Source organism: Bactrocera dorsalis, chromosome 1, assembly GCF_023373825.1.
Source record: "Bactrocera dorsalis isolate Fly_Bdor chromosome 1, ASM2337382v1, whole genome shotgun sequence".
Classification (NCBI taxonomy): Eukaryota; Metazoa; Arthropoda; class Insecta; order Diptera; family Tephritidae; genus Bactrocera; species Bactrocera dorsalis.
Window position 1 is genome coordinate 31,746,691 of NC_064303.1, and position 7,910 is coordinate 31,754,600.

Consider the following 7,910-nt stretch of genomic DNA (forward strand, 5'->3'; position numbering starts at 1 on the left):
GGTTCAGAAAATAAAACAATTTTCGTCTTGGTTGTAAAATGCTTAAAAGATTTATAAAATCTTGTTGTTAAACCGTTTTTTGTTAGGACTGACTGGGAAGCAGAATGCAGACTTTCAACTTTTTTTTTAACCAACCAAAACAAATAAAGCAAAATTTTCTTGTCTAAAAAGCGTATTTTCGTTATTATTTAAGAGGTATTTTAATTAATAGAAATATTCCCTTCATTCCGCAGTCGATCTTCAAGACAATCTTATTATATAAATATCTATACCACAGGATTTAAGTAACAACACCATGAGAAATGGATTTTTGAGCATTTGATGACCTTTAAATTATTTAAATTTTTTTAATCGAAACAGAGAATATTCTTAATTTAAATTTACATATTTTTGCATTATTCTTTTGTAAAATTCAGTTATAAAAAATCGATAAAAAAAATCTCAATACCGCTTTTCAATCAGAAAAAAACCTGTAAAACATGATTTTCGCTGAGCAAAAGCACATAATAAATACTTTTGAGACAATGACAAGACAAAATTAAGATACCAATTTTTTTGGATAATTATTTGGTTCAAGTACTGGTTTATATATACATATGTATTTGTACATATATAAAAAATGTAATATTAATTATACATATGTATACTGCTACATGAATATTTACATAGGCTGCTATATATATTTCTGGACTAGGCACCACTAAGTGTTGCCAGGTGCAATCTGACATTTCCATTGGAAAGTTTGACATTTTTTAGCATAACATCACTCAGAACGTTTTGTCATTTAATCGTGATTTGTTTTATTTACAAGGAATTAAAAAATTCATCTCGGCCAAAAAATGGAATTAACTCGTGAACATTTTCGTGCGATCATTTTTCACAACTTTCGACGTGGATTTTCACAAAAAGAGTGCATCGATGAACTAAAATCTTTGTATGGCTATGAAGCACCATCCTCTAGCACTGTGAAAAACTGGTACAACGAATTCAATCGCGGCCAACGCTCGCTCAAAGACGAATTCCTTGAAGGTCGTCCAGAAGCAGCTGTTGTGCCAGAAAACATCGATGCCGTACGTGAACTGATAATGCAAGACCGTCATGTAACATACCCTCAGATAGAGGCATGCCTATGCATTTCTCCCACCAGCATACATTCTATATTGCATGAACATGGCCGTAAAATAGGTTTGTTCTCGTTGGATCCCGCACAATTTGGCAATCGCTCAAAAAAAGGCTCGTGTGGATTTGTGTAAAGAAATGCTGAAAAAATACGATCGCGGTGCTTCAAAAGACGTTAACAAGATCGTCACAGGTGACGAATCATGGATCTATGCGTATGAGCCCGAAACAAAACAGCAATCGACCGTGTGGGTCTTCCAAGACGAGCCAAATCCAACGAAAAAAAAAAACATTTTCGTTGATAAATATGCCTATTTTTATTATTAGGCTAGAAATATATATAGCAGCCCTCATATTACATGTTTTAGTAAAAAATTTATGAAAATCGCTTATTAAGATTTTATTTCACATATTAATAACAATATATATGTTATGTGTCTGCTGCTTAATATATATACCGAAAATACATATGTACATAAACAAACGCTCTAACATATGTACATACATACATACATATTTACTAACAAAAACAAATATGAACGAACAAGAAAACGAAACCGTCTCCAATTAGTGACCGCCGTCTAATGAATTGATTCATTTAATAACCAATGAGAAAATCAAGTTTCAATGAACTATGCACAGTCACCTGCACTACAGTACATACATACACGCATATAGTGATGAATTTCACAAATTCGCTGTGTTATCAGTATCGGACAGCAAAAGTTCAAAAACCGGCTGCACTTTTTCTCACTCAATGCTTTTTTAGCTTTTTATTTCACATGCTTCGGAATGTGTGCATTTTGACATACAAAAATATGCATAGACATGCAAACATATGTACATATTAATTTGTATAACAGACGCTGTGTCTGCTGCTTAATATGCCATACATAAGTACGTAAGTATATGTACTTGCATACATATATAAAAATTAAGACAAAAATGCCCATACCTTTGAATATACTACGAAGACAGGCCTCTTTTGATGGCGCCTAGTAAATACAAGTATTTTTGTTGTACGTTATTCATTGGTACATAACCGGCAGTGAACTGCCGAATTGTTAAGCATATTTCACAATATTTTATGCTTTAATTTAATAGCAAATTATTATTTAATAAAATGAGATCGCCAGCCAAAGATTGAATGGTTTTAGAAAATACTCCAACGCATTAATTTTGATTTTTTTAGAGAGAAACTCGAGACCAAATTCCACAATCTTTCTTTCGATTTGCTCCGGATTTTTCACAACTTCTTAAGCGGTTCCTTTCTTCCACGTAAAGTCATAATAATATCTAACAAATCTGGATTTATTCACAGTATATGAAATAGTTCACAATAAGTCTCTTAACAAACCAACTACTGTGGAATATGCACACACTCGTACCAGAGATAACGCTCCTCTCTTCCGTTCAGTTTATAAGGTCGTTAAGGGCACATTTGGCTGACCTTACTACATGGTATAGACCTGGTTCAAATGGATGATCCAAGCAGAGGAACTTTTTTCCATAGCCGCTTTTTAGCAGATCACACGATGTCGTGTCAAGCTGTCATGTTATTTTTAGTCAGTATTGTTTGGCATTTCATCATAGAAAGACTTACGCCTGAACAATGTCAACGTATGGAACGATTGGCGCATTTTACATCGATATCTTAAATTGAAATACAGCTTTTGCAAGAACTTAAGCCATCCGACCTTCCCAAGCAACATCGCTTCGTTCTATGGGCTCTTCAAAAGTTCCAAAAAGATCCGATGTTTTCAACCCAAACTTTGTCCAGCGATGAGGCTCAAAGTGTAGATAACAAGCGAAATTGTCGAATTTGAGGCGAAGAGCAACCTGAAAGATTCAAGAGCTGCCACTTCTTCCAGAAAAAAAATGTTTTAGTGTGGTTTATGCGCCGATTAAATCATCGGTCCATATTCAATGGATAATGCTGATTTTTGGAAATCATGTTCTCTGAAGCAAAATTAAAACGGATCCTAATCTACATTAGATTTACCCGTAAAGTATGAATTGAAAACTGTTTTCTAAGACCCTAAAACAGAAACCGAGCTTTGAAAGGAACATAACGGTTTCAGTGAAAATATTGAAACCAAATTGCTCGCTTATAAGTAAGCAACTAACTTGAACTAAGTTCAAGTGTAACCAAAAATTTCATACTCTTCCAACTTACCAGGATCAAAGGGGTATCCTCAAGTTTATGCAAAATGACAATTTGCAAATGTTGCAAAAGAATTCAACATTCATTGTTCGAAGAAATCGTGAACAAATCGAATGTTTATCTTATTAACATACATATATATAATACATACGAGTGATATGGGGCCTTCAAATCGAAAGATCGTTGAAGGCATGCCTCGTTTTGGACGACCTTCTACCTCTTCAACTGATGAAAATGTTAAAAAGTGAAGGATATGGTGTTTGAAAATCGTCAAGCAAGTTTATGAGAGATGACAAGAGATCTCGACATCTATCGCGAGTCCGTTCAAATGATTTTGGTGGATATTTTGGGTATGAAACGCGTTCTTTTTCGACTCATCCCGATAAAGCTGATTTTTTTCAAAAAGAATACCTGTTTACAGGTCTCTTTGGACATGCTTGATCGTGGGAATTCCGATCCCACATTCATGGAGATCATTATAACATGGATTATGAGTTTCACAAGCAAACAAGTCAACAATCATCGGAATGGAGGGGAAAAACGAGCCGAACCCAAAAAAACACGTCAAAGCCACTCAAAAATCAAGGTGATGCTCTTTATTTTTTCGATATCCGCGGTTTGGTGCATCATTTGTTTCGGAGTGACAAATGATCAATAAGGAGTTTTATTTGATCTTATTGAGACATTTGCGTGAGAATATCCGTCCAATACGGCCGGAATTGGGAATAACAATTCATAGAATTTACTCGATATTAATGCACCATCGCATGGAGCCAGGATTGCGACCGAATTTAAAGCCAAAAATTCAATGAATATCATCGACCAACCACCGTATTCACCAACTTTGGCTCCGTGTGATTTTTTCTTGTTCCCCAAACTAAAATTGCCGCTCCGTGAAAACCGTATTCAGTTACTCGAAGAGATAAAACAAAATTCGCTGAGCGACCTGAAAGCCATCCCAAAAATTGCTTATGAAAAGCGTTACGAGGACTAAAAAAATCGTTAGCATAAGTACATTACATCTGGTGGGAATTACTTTGAATGCAACAAAATACATATTGATGAATAATTAAATATTTTTCGTTTTATTTCAATTTCTGGGTACCTTTTTGCCACCATGTACATATATATTTTTTCGGCCATATCGCTTAATTAATATATAAGAGCAATGACCGAGTTTCTGCGCTTCTGCGAAGACTTTCCGCCTTCATGTGTTGGCTGGTCTCTCGCGTAATCGGGTGCATTCTGGAGGATTGTCAGTACTGTTTTGTTAATGCATTTTTGTTGTTTCCGAAAGCGAACTAATAGCTGTTTTGCTTTGAAATCTATAATTTATATTAAATAACTGAAAAAGTGTGATGGATACTATCTGCGGACGCCGGACGAAACTCTAGTTCTAAAAAAATGTACATATGTATCTTACGTTAGTTATTACTTACTTACAGTGCATATAATTTTATATGTGCGCATTCTTTTAACCTTCTATCCCACCACCAACAACAACGTCAAAAGCAGTACAGGTAAACTACAAAGATCATTCATAACCACTTACACATTATCAGTCTTCTGGTACCTGCCAGCACCTTTGCGCATATTTTAGCGGCCACACGCCACAAATCGCTTGATTTTAAGATTTACGCGTAATAAAAGTGAAGTAAAATGCTGTCGAATAGCAAGAAAAGGTCAAGAAGGTTAAAAGCGATTAATGTGCACCCTGAAAATCAGCGAGATTTGTAGCAAAATTATGAATATAGGTGCGCGTCTTCTAACTGATTGCGTATAGGAGTAGGTAAGGAACTTCGTGGTGCACGCACACAAAGTCAGTTCAGCACCAAAGGCCAACAATAACGCACATACCTCACAACCGCGCTCGGTACACATATTGCGAGTATATATGTATGTATTTACAGGCATGCAAATAATTTGGAATATAAAGGAAACGGAATAGTGAGAAAAATTGACACTGCGTAAGTGAATAGCGAAATAGTGTTTGTTTGAAAAATGATAATGCATTATACATATGTATGTATATATGTACATGTATGTATATATGGAAAAGTGTATGTAAATATGCATATTTAACTGGTGATAAGAAATAAAAATAATTAATGGAAGTGCTTGTAATCGCATTAAAATATTAAATCGGACTAAAGTAATTAAAGTGCATAATGAAATGGAGTGCATAGATGCAAAGTCAGCAAAGTAAAGTTTTGTATAAGGTATAATGATAATTGGAGAACTAAGCTCTCATTTGCTGATGGGCTTACTGTATGAGATATATTACAGTTATTAGAATGTAGATTTTAGAGTAAAAACAAGAAAAAATGTTAATTTCGGCTGCACTGAGGCTATAAGTAATACTCTTTACATGTGGATTTTTTATTTATTTTTTCTAGTTCTCCTTAGCCACTTTCTTTTATATAAACTATCTTCAAGTCGAATTATAGTTAATTTATAAGGAAACAAGATCTTTTATGCAGATCTTGACTTTGTTCGGCCAGTTTTTGTGCTACATAAGTCCACTCTGAACCAAATGTTAGAAGATTATACTCTTACCTGGAACAATAATCTATACTAAATTTCATGTAAATATCTTGTAAATATGTATATATAGTTTTCCAACGACTTGATCGCAATGGGTTAGCATGTACATACATATGTATGTATGTCGACTAATTTGAGAGAAAATGATATGAGCAAAATTTTAGAAGGATATCTCAAAAATTGAGGGACAAGACTTGAATAGTAGTGAGTCGAACAGCGAATACCAGTTGTTCCAACATACTGACTGCACTTGCTGTAAAAGGGTTCAGTTCAGGTATACCAATGTTTTAAACAATTTTTTGAAGTGATATGGGCGTTATTCTGGACCTTGGGATCAGTATATAGACTCACCCATAACTTATAATCTTCGACGACATTTAAAGATTTTTATTATATGTTAAGAAAGAAAGTTCAATTATTATTCTGCCTCTTTCTACCCTTAAACTTTGAACTGATGTTCATATTTTTTCACTTATCAGCAGCTTTTAGTCTCTATATTCGATCAATAAGGGAAAATATTGAGTATTATTTACGAGTATACTTCAAAAGTTAAACGCCTAAATTTCATTTTCACTCTTATAGCCATCGATGAATATGTTGACTGTTTAACTATTAGAACTACATTTAAAAGTGTTCTTCTCGAAACTGTGTTTTTGAAGTCTGTTGGCAAGATATTTAAAGAACTACTCAACCCATCTCTATGAAGTTTTACACAGGTCTTTGAAATACAATTTTTAAAGATTTAGATGAAAGATATTTTTTCGATTATAACTATTTGAAAAAAAAAATTCACGAAATTTTCACTTAAATTTTCTCTTTTTTTTGTAAAAATGTCTACCAAAAATCCAATTTTCAATTTTTTTGTTCCTTCGTCTAAGTTCTAAGTTAAGGTTTTAACGAAAGCACGTATTTTTCCACTTAAGACCATCCTGTAAGGAGTTATCCTGCCAATGCGGGTCCATCTTTTTTTTTGAGGAGTCACTGGAACTGGTGTCGCAAGGGCCGAGTTTAAAACAATTTTTCCAAAAATTTCAGAATTTCTTTGTTCATAGTGTATGTTTGTAACAATAAAAAGTTCTAATAAAATATTTAATTTTTTATATGAGAAAAAATTGTTAAAAAGTACTATTTTTTACTCGAAGGAAGATATGTAACCCCTAAAAGTTAATGATTTTGAAATTGAGTTTATGCAACTATTGTGCACTTTTGGAAACGTTAAAATTTATACTCTTTCAGGAGTATTAAATTTTAACAATACCAAGTATATCTCTAAAAACTTTTGATAAGACCATATGGATCTTCATTGGAGGCAGTCCACTTTGTAAGGTTCAAAGTTGTAAAGTTTCTTGTTTGCAGTAGTCCTTAGTATAAGGATACGTTCATAAATCTTATATAAAATGTATTTGAACTTCACAGTTTCATATACTGAGCATACTCGTAAGAGCTCAACATGTAGCATTGTTTGAACGATCTTTGGAACTTATCGTAATCAATGTAACTACATTTCAGTAAATTTTGCCAGCCATTACTCGAAAATACTGAATTACTTACAAAAAAAATATTTAGTTTAAATTTTAAATCAGCATCTCAAATAGTTTTGGAGTTACAGTCTCATAAATATATCAATAAATTTGAATTAATTGATACAGTAGTGGTTTTTATTTTACAGACTGCCACTCTAGGTGTGCGCTTTATTATATTTTATCAAACAACAACTATAATAAATATACATACCTATTATCAAATTACTTACACTTACAAGTACTAATCGACCTCCACAAAAACTAAGTCCGTACATACAAAAACTTATGTATGTAAATACATGTATGTATGTATATGCTTAGGGACAAACCCACTTTTTTTTATCTCTGAATGAGTTTTTGTTATGCTCAAGAGCCTAACCAAAGTACCTATCCTGCTATCAAATATGCATATGCATATATACATACATATATTAACGTACATTTACATAAGTACTATATCCGCTATGAGAATATAATTGTAATTGACCTAGTAAACAATGAAATTATTAATCGCACATTTTTGATAAAAACTATTGCGACTTTTTTTCTTTTTCCTTTCA